Here is a 14576-nt window from a genome sequence, read left to right as displayed (position 1 = left end):
CTGAGGAGGCAGCCATCACTTCTCACCTGGGCTTGGCTTCCCAGGCATGTCTCACTGTCCCAGTTATGGGAAGTGAGCGTACTGCAGACGTGAGCTCACTGGGGCTGTCCAGGTGGGCCTGGGCAGAGGGGGCCAGCCGGGTACTCCCGCACTCCCAGCCTCCTCAGTCTTCCCCTGTGTCTGTACTCCTGGTCCCACAGGCCCAGGGCAGTGTGGGCCAGAAAGGGCCGCTGGTCCCGAAAGGCCCTGTGGGGCCAGGTCAGCAACTAGCTCTGCCCAGCTCCACATCCCTCATGCGCAGGAATACGATGAGGCAGGAGGATCTTCAGGACTGTCTTGACCTCCCTTTGCACTGGCAGGGAGACTGAGAGATTTGAGTTGGAGGTGGTCTTCATTCTGCCCCCACTGTCTTGATTCCACACCTGAGAAAGCTTGAGGTTAAATGACACCCAGTAAGTGAAAGAATCAGGACCAGAAGCAAGGCCGTCGTTTCCTTCTCGGGTGCACTTTTCCAAGAGTCAGAGGCTGAGCCAGGTCGTGGCCCCGTTGCTGCAGCCACCATAGTACTTGGGTGGATTTTACAGGCACAGAAATGTTACTTCATGAATTCTGTGTTTATTCTTACGTGAATCAGAGATCTCAGCACCCAAAGCTCTGGGTCATGTGTGTCCAGAGTGAGGAAATGGTCTCACTTGCTGAAGTTCTGGGTTCAGTCCTCTGAAAGAATAGGGGTCCCTTGCATTTAAAAGCTCCTTACGGGAGGCCGAGACGGGTGGATCACGAGGTCGAGAGATCGAGACCATCCTGGTCAACATGGTGAAACCCCGTCTCTACTAAAAATACAAAAAATTAGCCGGGCATGGTGGCGTGTGCCTGTAATCCCAGCTACTCAGGAGGCTGAGGCAGGAGAATTGCTTGAACCCAGGAGGCAGAGGCTGCCAGGTGGAGGCTGCTGGGGATGGGTGTGAAGTGAAAATGCTATAAATGGCGTGTTTTTCACAAGTGGCTGTGGTTCTCCTGCCCGGCGTGCCCCCACGGAGCATCCCCATGCATAAGTTTCCCACTAATAACCCCCCGGTCTCATTGGCAGGCTCTGGGTCTCTTCTTTGGTCTCTTGAACCTGGTGCCCTCCCTACTGAAGTTAATAGGGGTCCAGCATGACAGTAAGGAACTGACAATCCACCACAGAGGGGACCCAAAGCATCAAGGAACTGACAATCCACCACAAAGGGGACCCAAAGCCAGTCAACCAAGGTGGGCTAAAAAGGCACATCTTCAGCTCCTCCTTTGAGGGACCTGATGAGGCTGCCTGTGGGACCAGGGAAGGAGGGCCTCACCTGCATTGTGCCCCCATTCACCTGGCTCACAGTTGCACCTGGAACAGCCATAAGTGTCCTGGCTGCAGTTGGATGGATGAATCTGCCTCCGCAAATCCTGGAGGGCAAAAGAGGTCCTATTTTAAAAAAATTTAAACCAATCTAAATGTAACGCTCAGCCCCATCCTGACTGGTCCCAGGGGATTCAATCTCCTCCATTATTGAGGCTACCTCCCCCTCCCCAAGTTTGCTCAGGACTCCTGGAGACTGCCTTCTTGGAGACAAGGAGGCAGGGTAGGGAAGGGCCTCTCACCTTGTCCCTTGTCTCACGGGCCTCTAAGTTGCGTCATGTTACTGCTCCCTGTGGCCCGGGAACCTTGGCCCAGGCTGGCAGACCTGGCATGCAGGGTCCAACATGCCCATGCAGCTATGCCACTTGGAGGCCCCGCCCCTTCTCCACGGTGATGCCAGGGCAGTGGTCCAGCTTCCTCTCCCCTCACCCTGCTTTCCTCTCTCAACACCTAATACCATCTCTTGAGTAAGCCCAGAAATTCATGTGAGACAGTTCAAGAGGTTGTCTTCTAAAGATTTTTTTAAAAAATTTCTACCCCAAAGAAATACAAAGGGCTGAGTTATCACCTTAGAACAGGGGACAGACACCAGAAAAACCAAAACACACACTAACATCTTAAAATGAACATCTGAATTAAACTATCTTGGAGGGGGACCTGTAGACCATGGAGGCCAACAGCTGCCCTTGTTAACAACTGCCCCAGGCTCAGTTCAGCCTGGAGAGGGTGGCAGCACCATGAGGTGGCTTTGGGGGTCTTAGCCCTTAGTAATTGCCACAAGTCCCTCCACCGCCGGCAACCTCAGATGAACACACTCTGAGTAGGTTAAACAGTGGTCGGGCTCCACACGCACAAACCGCTTGCCCCTTTTTGCCACTCTTGGAGGGGCCAGAGCACCCCCTGAATGGTACCTGTGGTATCTGTGTTAAGAGCTGGCACGCCGAAGATGGGTGTGGGAGGAAGGCTGCCTGGCCGGGGAACCGGGGGAGCTGTGCCTGAGGGGTAGGCTGGAGGTGTGCTTGCTGGATTTTCACTCTGCGATGCGTGTTTGATAAAACCCAGCTGAACGATCTCCGTGGTCAGCATTTCCTTTCTCAACCTTAGCTTCGGGGACAAACGTGGTGGCTTGACAGATCCTCAACTGCTCGTCATCCGAAACCGAAACGCCAGGAATCTGTCCTCTGCTGCCTGGGAAATCCCTACCTACAGGTTCCACCAGCAGGGCCTCTGCCTGACCTCCAGGCATCCTAGGCCTGAGCTAGCCAGATAAACTGCACACGGACAACCCTTGAACAGGCAGACACACGCCTAATACGACGTGGGGAGTGAAAAAATGGAGAAAGTGATGAGGAATGCGGGAGTCGCAGGTTAGCACCTGAGGGCAAAAGCCTGAGATGAACTCTGGGATGTTTTTAGACAGACAAGGTCCACATCCAACCCATTCCCGAAGGGCAGATAACTGTCTGAAACAGCTCTCCATGTCCTCTTCTCACCTTCCACAATGGCTGATTTGATTCTCTGCAACTCCTGCCTCGGCAATTGCAGTAGCCTTCTTGGTAAACTCTCTGACTTAAATATATATAAATACACACACATATGTAATTTACTGTGTATATAGTATGTGTCAGGTAGCATATAACTTAAATATATATAAATACACACACATATGTATGTAATTTACTGTGTATATAGTATGTGTCAGGTAGCATATAACTTAAATATATATAAATACACACACATATGTAATTTACTGTGTATATAGTATGTGTCAGGTAGCATATAACTTAAATATATATAAATACACACACATATGTAATTTACTGTGTATATAGTATGTGTCAGGTAGCATATAACTTAAATATATATAAATACACACACGTATGTATGTAATTAACTGTGTATATATTATGTGTCAGCATATGACTTATATATACATATACACACATGTAATTTACTGTGTATATAGTATGTGTCAGGTAGCATATAACTTATATATAAATACACACACATATGTATGTAATTTACTGTGTATATATTATGTGTCAGCATATGACTTATATATACATACACACACATGTAATTTACTGTGTATATAGTATGTGTCAGGTAGCATATAACTTAAATATATATAAATACACACACATATGTATGTAATTTACTGTGTATATATTATGTGTCAGCATATGACTTATATATACATACACACACATGTAATTTACTGTGTATATAGTATGTGTCAGGTAGCATATAACTTAAATATATATAAATACACACACATATGTATGTAATTTACTGTGTATATATTATGTGTCAGCATATGACTTATATATACATACACACACATGTAATTTACTGTGTATATAGTATGTGTCAGGTAGCATATAACTTAAATATATATAAATACACACACATATGTATGTAATTTACTGTGTATATAGTATGTGTCAGCATATGACTTATATATACATACACACACGTAATTTACTGTGTATATAGTATGTGTCAGGTAGCATATAACTTAAATATATATAAATACACACACATATGTATGTAATTAACTGTGTATATATTATGTGTCAGCATATGACTTATATATACATATACACACATGTAATTTACTGTGTATATAGTATGTGTCAGGTAGCATATAACTTAAATATATATAAATACACACACATATGTATGTAATTTACTGTGTATATATTATGTGTCAGCATATGACTTAAATATATATACATACACACACGTATGTAATTTACTGTGTATATAGTATGTGTCGGGTAGCATATGACTTATATATAAATACACACACATATGTATGTAATTTACTGTGTATATAGTATGTGTCAGGTAGCATATGACTTATATATAAATACACACACATATGTATGTAATTTATTGTGTATATAGTATGTGTCAGGTAGCATCTGACATATATAAATACACACACGTATGTATATTATTTACTGTGTATATAGTATGTGTCAGGTAGCATATGACATATATAAATACACACACATGTATGTATGTAATTTACTGTGTATATAGTATGTGTGAGGTAGCATATGACATATATAAATACACATGTATGTAATTTACTGTGTATATAGTATGTGTGAGGTAGCATATGAATTATATATAAATACACACACATATGTATGTAATTTACTGTGTATATAGTATGTGTCAGGTAGCATATGACATATATAAATACACACACATATGTATGTAATTTACTGTGTATATAGTATGTGTCAGGTAGCATATGACTTATATATAAATACACACACATATGTATGTAATTTACTGTGTATATAGTATGTGTCAGGTAGCATATGACTTATATATAAATACACACACATATGTATGTAATTTACTGTGTATATAGTATGTGTCAGGTAGCATATGACTTATATATAAATACACACACATATGTATGTAATTTACTGTGTATATAGTATGTGTCAGGTAGCATATGACTTATATATAAATACACACACATATGTATGTAATTTACTGTGTATATAGTATGTGTCAGGTAGCATATGACTTATATATAAATACACACACATATGTATGTAATTTACTGTGTATATAGTATGTGTCAGGTAGCATACGACATATATAAATACACACACATATGTATGTAATTTACTAGTATGTGTCAGGTAGCATAGTAGGCACTTTCTGCATATTATCTCCTTTACTCCTCTCAACAAGTCTACAGGCTTGGTATTGTCACCCCTATTTGACAGATGCACCCCCGCTTAACAGATGAGGCCTCTGTGGCTCAGAGAAGTGATGTGGCTTGCTTGATGTCACACCTGGGGTACAAGCAGCATGCCGTCTCTGGCCACTTGCCTTCCTAGCCCCCCTCCTTACTCCACAGCTCTAGCAGTCCTTTCCTTTCCCCTTCCCTTTTCCTTCCCACCCTCCCTCCTCACTCCCTCCTTCCCTCCCTCCTTCCTTCCTTTCTTCCTTCCTTCTCTCCCTCCTTCCCTCCCTCCTTCCTTCCTTCCCTCTCTCCTGCCTCCCTCACTCCCTCCTTCCTTCCCTCCTTCCTTCCTTCCTTCCTTTCTTTCATGTGATCTTGCTTTGTCACCCAGGCTAGAGTGCAGTGGCTTGATCTTGGATCACTGCAACCTCCATCTCCCGGGTTCAAGTGATCCTCCTGCCTCAGCCTCCCAAGTACCTGGGAGTACAGGTGGGTGCCATCACGCCCAGCTAATTTTCGTATGTGTAGTAGAGACAGGATTTCGCCATGTTGACTAGGCTGGTCTCGAACTCCTGACCTCGTGATCTGCGCGCCTCAGCCTTCCAAAGTGCTGGGATTACAGGCGTGAGCCACCGCACCCGGCCTTAATGGCCCTTTTCTGAAAGCAGAAACATTGGTATCATCCCGTCTCTTGAAGCCTTCTGCGGCTCCTCGCAGGCTCCAGGATCAGACCCAAGCCTCTTACACAACTTGCGAGGCCTCTTCCACCCTTCTGCTGCCTCCTTGGCACTGACCACACACTCATACCACAACAGACTACTTGTAACTTCCTAACCATGCCGGGACTTTGTGTCCTCGTGCGCTCTGTCCTCTCGGTGTGGGATGTTCTTTCAGTCCTGCGCCCAGAGGGATCCTGCACAGCTGCTTGAGCCCAGCCCTGACGTGGCTCTGCCATCTCTGCAAATCCGTCTCCTACTGTCCCTCCTTGTACACACACGTACACACATGCACACACACGTACATGCATGCGCACCCACTTACACACGTGTGCGCCCACACCCTCTTCTGCTCCTCCATCCCCCAGCTCAGCCTGAGGGCAGCTGTCGGAGCATCTGGAGGATCTCCTTTTGGCTTCTCGGGCATGTGGCTCATCTACTGTGTGATGATTGTTTGTGGACCACGTGTCCTGTTAGAGTAAACTCAGTGAGGGCAGGATGGTGTCCCGGGGGCCTCGAGAGAGCCCGGCGGAGAGCAGAAGCTCAGTAAATACTGAATGGATTGAACGGAGTTGAGCGAACAGGAAGCACCTTGGGACAGGAACAGTGTTGCAGTCACTTCCACGCCCCATCTCGTGGCTTGTGCCTGGCACCCCGTGCATGTGCAGTTAAGGGTGAATGAATAAGGTTAGGGGAAGAGAGAGGAGGGGTGGGAGGGGAGCGCGGTGGGAAGGTTGGCCACAGATTACAGAGCAGGTCTGGACGCAGCTCTGTTCTTTCCGCCAGGGGGCGTGGGAGGCCTGGGCCGGGCCTTCAGGCTCCTTCCCTAAAACCCACAGGAGGAGCCAGGCGTGCCCGTTGTCCCAGCTACTTGGCAGGCTGAGGCAGGAGGATGGCTTGAGCCCAGGAGTTCGAGGCTGCAGTGCCCTGCGAGGGGACCCGTGCATAGCCTCTGCATTCTGGCCTGGGCAACACAGCGAAACCCCATCGTCTCTGAAAAAAAAAAAAAAAAAAAAAAAAAAAAAAACCCACAAGAGGTTGGAGGTTGCTTCCCTCCACTGAAGGGATCAGGAGGCAGCCAGGATCAAAGGGAAGGACCCACCCAAGGCTGGATTGCCCAAAGCAGTGGGCTGGGGCTGGCCTGACCTGCTCTCGCCTGGTGGGACAGGAAGGGATCGGGATGCACCTTGGAACAGGTGGATGTTTGCAGCTGGAGGCTATGGCTGGAGCTGTCGGTCCAGAGCTGGGGAAGGGCTCATATTTCTTCATCTTCACATCCAAGAGAACTGAAGCCCAGAGATGCCAAATGACCTGGCATCTCAGCCAAGTGCAGGCCAGGTGGGGAGAGGTGGAGTCCACCCACACACCCTCCACCCTATCTCCTGAGGCTGCGAGCCACATGGCTCTGTGGCCACTCCACTGGGCCCAACCATCTAAACAAGACAGCAGGGTGATTTTTGTCTAAATTAGATGCCACAAAATATTTCTGTTATAAAGAGGTTTTTCAAGTGTTGTTTTTGTCTTTCACTCTCCCCATTGAACAGGTTTGCAAGGGGACCTGGATTAGTGATGAGAGTGAGAAAATGGAGCAGGTAGGAGCGCAGGGAGGTAGCACGGGCTGAGGGCACTGGAGGGCTGGAGGCGCAGGGAGGTAGCACGGGTTGAGGGCACTGGAGGGCTGGAGGCGCAGGGAGGTAGCACGGGTTGAGGGCACTGGAGGGCTGGAGGCGCAGGGAGGTAGCACGGGTTGAGGGCACTGGAGGGCTGGAGGCGCAGGGAGGTAGCACGGGCTGAGGGCACTGGAGGGCTGGAGTCTGAATATGAATTGCTGTTCTGCTGTGGCCGAGCCTGGCCTGCCTGGACATCTTCCTCTGGCCAGTGTCCCCTCTGAGCACTGGGCTGCCTGAGATCAGGCTTTTGGGTGGTGCCGCACACCAGGAACTGACTTCTTGGGTGCTGTCTCGGCACCTGCTTTAGTGATCTCTGCTGTAGATCTTCTGTCCCTGCCCCTGAGAGTGGCTCAGAGCCCCACTGTCCTTCCAGAGGCTGCTCTGTGTTACTTCCTCCAGGGAGCTCTTCTTGATTCTGACCCTCTGCCGGGACCATCTCTCCCTTCTTTGATTCTCATGTTAATTTGTTGATGCTTCTTTCATGGGTTTTGCCTTTCCCCTTGCGTGACTGTCAGAGGCAGCGCAGCCGCTGAGATAGACTCAGGAGAGACTCCTGGGCCCAGTCCCTGACTCCACTGTTCTCACATCACTAGTTGAATTGTGATGTGAGAGTTTCTTGGCCGGGTGCAGTGGCTCACGCCTATAATCCCAGCACTTTGGGAGGCCGATGTGGGCAGATCACTTGAACCCAGGAGTTTGAGACCAGCTTGAACAACATGGTTAAACCCTGCCTGTACAAAAATAAAAATAAGTAAAATTAGCCGGGCATGGTTATGTGTGCCTGTAGTCCCAGCTACTTGGGGGGCTGAGGTGGGAGGGTCACCTGAGCCCAGGGGGTTGAGGCCATAACTGCGCCACTGCACTTCAGCCTGGGCAACAGAGTGCAACTCTGTCTTTCAAAAAAAGAGAGTTTCTGACCGCCTGTGTGCCTCAGTTTCCTCCTCTATAAGATGGAAATAATAAGAGTTCCTTTCTTACAGGGCCGATGAGGGTTTTTAATGAATCACTGCATGTAAGGTGCTGAGGTCAGGCCCCAAACATGGCAGACGCCCTGTAAGTGCGTGCTATGATTGTCCCTGTCTTACCACCTTAGCAAGCCTGTAACTTCTTGAGAATGGGGTCAGCCCCTTTTACTTCAGACAATTTGTGTCCCTCTGGTGGTGGCGCAGGGCCAGGTACGTAGCCAGTCCTCACCGACGGCCGGTGGACTGAGGCTGGGGCCCCATGCCCTCTCCCGAGTCCATGTCCTTGTTGCAGGCCCCTGCAGAGTGAGCCTGTCTCTGCGGCTGAGGCCCTTCCTCCCTCAGCCTGAGCCCCAGCAATTTTCCCTGGCAGCTCCCACGTTCCGGACTAACTTTAGGGTTGGTTTCCAGCTGTGGTTGGATTTTTCTGTTTGAAAAATATTTTAAGCAGCTGGTGGGGAAGGGGTGGAGAGGTGGGAAAAGAATAATAAATAAACTCGTGAAAAGAAGATTGTCTAAATGGCTGGGAGCTGCCACTGCCAACGGCTTGGTCTCTGGGCCGTGCCAAGGACTGGGGAGCTGTCAGGGGGTTGGCGGTGGGGACAGGACACTGTGGTGGCCTCCCAGGCCAAGGAGAAACTCTGTCCCTCCCGAGCACTTCCTGTGCTTCTTTTCACATTATGCCCTGCGTGAGCTTCCAGGATGCAAGAACCACACACGGAGAAAGCTGATTTTGCTGCAGGCAGGACTGAAGTTAGACTCCGAAAAGAACTTCTTAGTATCAGAGCCCATCCCTGCAGTCCACCTTCATTTCCCCCAGACCTCAGTGCCTTCTCAGCTCGCCACCCCCACCTGCTCCAATGAGCCCCATTCACCTTATGGCGCACCTCGCTTTGCCTTTCCACAGCCCTGTCCTCCAGCGCCCTGGTTTCATCAGCTTCTTTCCCCAGCCTGGCTCTGCCACTGAGGCCCTTGGGCTTCTTTCTTCTTCTCCTCAGCTGCCTCCCTCGGTGGGGGTGGGGAGACCTCCCAGACGGAGCACCCTGGCGCAGGCGGACAGCCAGGCCCAGAGGCCCAGGGTCACCCCACACGCAGACAGAGGAAAGGTTCATGTTGCCCTTGTGCAGGCTGGGACTCTGAAGACAGAAACCCACAGAAAATTAGGGATGGGGGAGAAACTAAATCACAGAGTCAAACAGAAGCTGAGTCAGAGGGACAGGGAGCAAGTCAGATGCCGGGGGAGGGTGTTGACAGCCACTGGGCAGTGCCCTGGCCAGGCCCACGTGGCCATTCCTGTGGCCTCCGATGGCAGGGTGGGCTCAGCCTTCAGGGCTGCTCAATGCTACGGGTCCAGGACTTGGGTGGGCAGGAAGCCCCCCCTCTGTGTCCTGACTTCCCCTGAGCACTGCCTCCCACCTTCACTGTGCGGAGATTACCAGGTGAGCGGGCTGGTGAAAGGGGGTGATACCTGTGCTCAGTGGGAGAGTGTTCCTCCAAGTCTAGGGGAACCCCTAGCAGGGGAGGAAGAGCTGGGGATGTGGGGGCTTGCGGGGCTGGGGAAGGCAGGGATGCCTGTCTGGGGCCAGCAAGGTGGGGTGGAAAGGAAAAGGCTGTGTTGAAGAGTAGAGGCGGTGGGTAGGTGTGGAAAAGGGCCTGGCTGGGGTCGAGGGAGCTTTGCAGGGGTGAGGACCACCCCAGCCAGGAACTGAGTGGGGAGATGAGCCCGCTGTGCTCAGTAGTCTGTGGGGGAGGCCACGGGAGGGAGAGCTGTTTGGAGTAGACTGACAGCTTCCCTGAAAGCCATCTGCCCTCCTGGGCACCCCACGAGCAAGGAAAACGACATTGGTCTGAACTTATAACTGGAATCTCTATGCATCAGCTGATCCTTGCCTTTTAGTGACCTCAGCCAGAGCCCTTCCCCTCTCTACCCACTTTCAATTCCCTGGGAAACCAGACGAAATGTACGGTCCCAGAGGCTCCTCTGAGGGGATGAGGATGGGGATTTGCACTTCTCACTATCACTTTCACATTTATACCGAGCAAGAAGGTGAAGTGTTGACTTTTTCTTTTCTCATCGTGAAACATAACATGTGTATATTAATATATATGTACAGATTAATAAATAATTATAAACCAAATGCTCGGGTTCTCACTGCCTAGGTCAAGACACAGAACGCTGCTCGCACCTAGAAGCCCTGTGTCCTGCCCCACCCTGAGGGAACTGGTGTCCTGATGTTTGTGTCATTTCCTTGTTTGTCCCCAGAGAATGTAGAGTTTCTTAGATATGATCATCTTTGAGTCTCACAGTCACCTTATTGTTCCATCGTACCGATGAGGAAACACAGGCTCAGGAAGCCCCAGTGCCCTGGAGAAGAAGGAGGCCATCTTCATAGCCAGGCGGGGTGCTGTTTACCGGAAATGGTCGACTGTTCTGACTTTATGAATGGGGTCCTGCCTTCTGAGTACTGGCAGGAAATGGCGAGGCTCCTAGGGTGATGAGCTGGAAGCCAGGGGAGCAAGAGGAGCTGAGCTGACCTGGGATAGGGTCAGTGACCCCAGAGAGCCTTGGCCCCAGCCTGACACATGCCAAGGGAACCCAGGATTTTGGGTATGTGCCTGAGCCAAGTGCTGCCCGAGTTTTGCCAGATTCACCAGGTGTGCCCTCCTTGTGGGCCAGATGTGCTTGGTGTGTATGTGCATGAGTGTACGTGTGTGCATGTGTGTGCACAGACATGTGTGTACATGTACGTGTGTATGTGTGTGCGCGTATGTAGGTGCGTGTGTGTGCGAGTGTGTGCATGTGTATGTGTCTGTGCGTGTGTGTGCATGTGTGTACGTGTGTGTGCATGTGCTCCTGGCATGTTCACATCTATCCACAGACTTGGATTGTTTTGAACCATCTCCTCTGCCCTCACCTTTTTTCTTTATTATAAAATTATACATGCTTATTTTTAAAAATTCATACATAAATGTCTAACCATTTAGTATTTATCCTTCTATATTTCTTTCAAGTACATTCAAATATGTAGTTATTTACATGATTTAGACACACATATCCAGATGTGGTATTAGGTTTATTTATTTTTAACAAAATGGTATCAGACTCCATATATCATTTTCACCGCTTATTTTCCACTTAATATACCTTGGTCATTTTCTCTGCCAGTAAAAGATTCGTTTCACTTTTAGCAGCTGAAGAGTACTCCATTAAACAGCTGTGTCACCATCTGTTTACCTGGGTGGACTCATCACCCTAACTCCCCCAGAAGCTTCGAGAGTTGGCCCCAGAGGAGAGGGATGAGGACAAGGAGATTAGCCGGTGTCCGCCATAGCCTGGGAAGCAGCCCTTTGACAAGCAGGTGGATTCTAGAACTCTGCCCCTCCTCACCCCTACTACCCCACCCACCCAAGTCCACACCTCCTTCTCCAGTCCTCTGTCTGCTACCCACCTGCCTTTCTCCCTCTGACCCTTGACCTCTGTATAGTGCTGCAGGTTTTGGGGTCTGCTGGATGGGCTCTCTGCTTCCCAGCTCCTGGCCTCTGAGGCTGCCTACTCTCCCACAACTGGGAGGAATTGGGGCTTGAGAGACCCTGAGTTCAGAAGGTTCTGTGGAGACAGCCTGGCCTGGCTGATACAGCCACTCAGGCCGACCTAGGGGAGGCGCCGTGCTAATGGAGAGGCTGGCACTGCCCATGCCCAGATGGCAGTTTCCTTCTTCCCAGAGGGCATGGGGAATTGGAACTGTGCCAGGTAGGCATGGTGCCCCCGCCCCTGCACCAATGTCATGGAAAATGTGAAGCCTTGATCTTTGTTCTTGATTGTTTCTCCGATTTTTACAACTGGAAACTGGCGGCGTCTTTGTTCGCATCAGCTTAGGGAAGGGGTTGAGGGCTGGGGATGGGAGGCAGCTGAGTCAGCGGCTGGAGGTGCAGAACTGGGTGCTTTCTCAGACCAAACACGAGCCCTTCTCTCACACACGGACTCGGTTTACCCATCAGCGAATCGCACTTCCACAGAGCCAGTGTGGGTGGAGATGGGCACAACCTTCACCATCCTCCCTGGGCAAGCCATCTCCCCTTACTCAGGATGGACGGCAGGGCTGTCCACAACCCTGACCCCCCTGCTCCAGACCCCTCTGGTTCCTCTAGTGCCCATGGTGGCAAGCAGTTCCCAGCCAGTCTCCTTCCTCAGGACAGGCCCCGTGTATCTGTTTACTTCAGGATACAATGAGAAGTTGATGATGAGGAAACCACTTTGTCAGGTGGCTCCCTCCTGCTGTGTGGGGCCCAGCCTCCCCGTGCCCCCTGTTCCCTCATGGCCAGAGTTCATGGAAACTTCTCAGGTCACTGACTCTCACCTTCCTTTCCCCTCAGGAGAGCTGGCCCATCCCCCTCCCTGCAGCCTGGCACCTCAAGGCCCTGCCGTCCTAGAGTGGTGGGAGGAGGGCAGGCCTGGGGGCTGGATCGAAGTGGGGCCCTGGGTGGTCTGCTGCAGCGGGAGACGTGCCTTTGCTTCCTGCCACATTGGCGGTGAGCCTGGAGACAGGGGTGAAGCCAGAGACAGACGCAGGGACCCGGCCCAAGGCGAGGAGGACTTCAGAGTGTACACCTGCCACCCAACTGGTCACTCAGAGGCTCCCGGATGCTGGTAGAAAGTTCTCATAGGAGCCTGCCATTCAGTTGTGTGCGCAGGTGTGTGGAGGTGAGCAGGTGTGTGTGAGTGTGCAGGTGTGTGGAGGTGAGCAGGTGTGTGTGAGTGTGCAGGTGTGTGAGGTGAGCAGGTGTGTGTGTGCAGGTGTGTGTGTGAGTGCAGGTGTGTGGAGGTGAGCAGGTGTGTGTGAGTGCACAGGTGTGTGAGGTGCGCAGGTGTGTGTGAGTGCAGGTGTGTGGAGGTGAGCAGGTGTGAGTGCACAGGTGTGTGTGAGTGTGCAGGTGTGTGGAGGTGAGGAGGTGTGTGTGTGTAGGTGTGTGAGGTGAGCAGGTGTGTGTGAGTGTGCAGGTGTGTGGAGGTGAGCAGGTGTGTGTGAGTGTGTAGGTGTGTGTGAGTGTGCAGGTGTGTGGAGGTGAGGAGGTGTGTGAGTGTGCAGATGTATGGAGGTGAGGAGGTGTGTGTGATTGCACAGGTGTGTGAGTGCACAGGTGTGTGAGGTGCGCAGGTGTATGTGAGTGTGCAGGTGTGTGAGGTGAGCAGGTGTGTGTGAGTGCACAGGTGAGTGTGCAGGTGTGTGGGATGCACAGGTGTGTGGGTGTGCAAGTGTGTGACGTGCACTTTGGGGCCGAAGGAAAGAAAGGTCTGAGAGAGGCTGTCAGTCAAGGCTGCCTCCTGCAGACGGGAGGGGTGTGGGAGGGGAGCTGGGACCAGGGGCTGGTGTGGTCAGAGAGGGGTGGGCGGTGGGTGGAGGGAGACAGGGCAGCGGCCTTGCTGGATCCCGTGCGAAGGCCTTCTCTGCCGGCTGGTGCTTCGAGGCCCTCCTCCTCTGTCTGTCTGTCTGGCCGTCTGGCTGGGTGGTGTGCCAGGCTGCAGGAGGAGCAGGCAGTGGCGATGGGTAGAGGAAATGGGACCAGCGGGCCTGGGGCTGAGTGCATGACCTTTTCGTGGCGATGCTCTGCCTCCCAGGAACTGTGGCTCCTGGCCTTGGCTGAGCAGGACTGGGAAGAGCCACGTGGTCCCACAGGTCAGGCCGCTGCGCCCCCCACATCCGATCCACCTCGCCGCCCAAGCGGGACAGATTATTTTTGTTCCTTCAGACGCTGCCAGTGCCTTTGCCTCCTCTCTGGGAGTTACTCAGTTACCAGTGTTGGTTTTCTATTTCCAGAGCAAAGGCAGGTCCTCCCCTCCACGGCTTTCTCCACCTGAGTGGGGGCTGGGCCTCTGCCTTCCATCCAAGCCTGGGTCCAGGTCCCAGGGCCAGGACTCTCGCTTTTGTAGGGGAAGGTGGGGCACCTGAATGAGAGGGTTCCTCAGCTGTCCTGTTTATCTTCCCCCGACCCCCAATGCCACCCTGTTTTCTCCTGGACCATTCCCATCAGCATGCTCTACCTTTCAACTATTTTTTTTTTTTTTGAGACCGAGTTTCGCTCTTGTTACCCAGGCTGGAGTTCAATGGCGTGATCTCGGCTCACTGC

This window comes from Callithrix jacchus, chromosome 9, assembly GCF_049354715.1.
Source record: "Callithrix jacchus isolate 240 chromosome 9, calJac240_pri, whole genome shotgun sequence".
NCBI lineage: Eukaryota > Metazoa > Chordata > Mammalia > Primates > Cebidae > Callithrix > Callithrix jacchus.
The sequence above is the reverse complement of the archived record's forward strand: the minus strand, read 5'-3'. Positions refer to the sequence as shown.